The sequence below is a fragment of the Buceros rhinoceros genome, unplaced genomic scaffold, assembly GCF_000710305.1.
Source record: "Buceros rhinoceros silvestris isolate BGI_N320 unplaced genomic scaffold, ASM71030v1 scaffold13167, whole genome shotgun sequence".
Lineage (NCBI taxonomy): Eukaryota > Metazoa > Chordata > Aves > Bucerotiformes > Bucerotidae > Buceros > Buceros rhinoceros.
The window spans coordinates 104,101-104,825 of NW_010422854.1; positions in this window are offsets into that span (position 1 = coordinate 104,101).

Here is a 725-nt window from a genome sequence, read left to right on the forward strand (position 1 = left end):
AGGAAGGAGAAGTTGGAGATAACATCACACAGAGAAAGGCTGGGGACGTTCAGCAGCTGCAGTCTCTGAGAGCTATTGGGGCCACTTGGCTGCATGACTCGCAGGCAGATTTGGGATGTCAGAAGACACGTGATGGGATGCGTGAACTACATATTAATCCATTCTGGAACAGCCAGCTGCTCTGAAGAACATGCAAGTTAGGGTTCAGACTGCAAATAGGGCTTGGGGAGATACAACCGTGGATGATAGAAACACCTTCTAAAACTCCTCCCTCTCATAGGTTCTGGCTATGGGAGAAGCCAACACAAGTGCCCAAAGGGCCGTGACTAGCCTGCAAAATCTGACAATCTACAGAGAAATGCCCAGCACCACTGGTGAATGGGAAAAATCCATGTTTTCTGAGCAAACAGATGTGTGAGGAGGCAAAACGTTGCAATACACCTCTTCTAAGAAAGGGATACATCTTCCCTCAAGCACAAGAAGCTACAGTTGCTCTCTAATTAGAAAAGGAAAGGACCACTCTCATTCACTCTATGATTTCCCTCAAAATGACACATGACTGAAGTAGACTTCTCAAACCAAACCCATTAATTGCATTTGCCAGGGAGCTCACAGTGTGCAGTAAACATCTGGCTGTTGTTCACTGATAGTTGATTGTTTGTCTCAAAGGCTGCTTTACAAAGTGACGATATTTGTGTGGCTCTTGGAATGTTATTTTATCACGA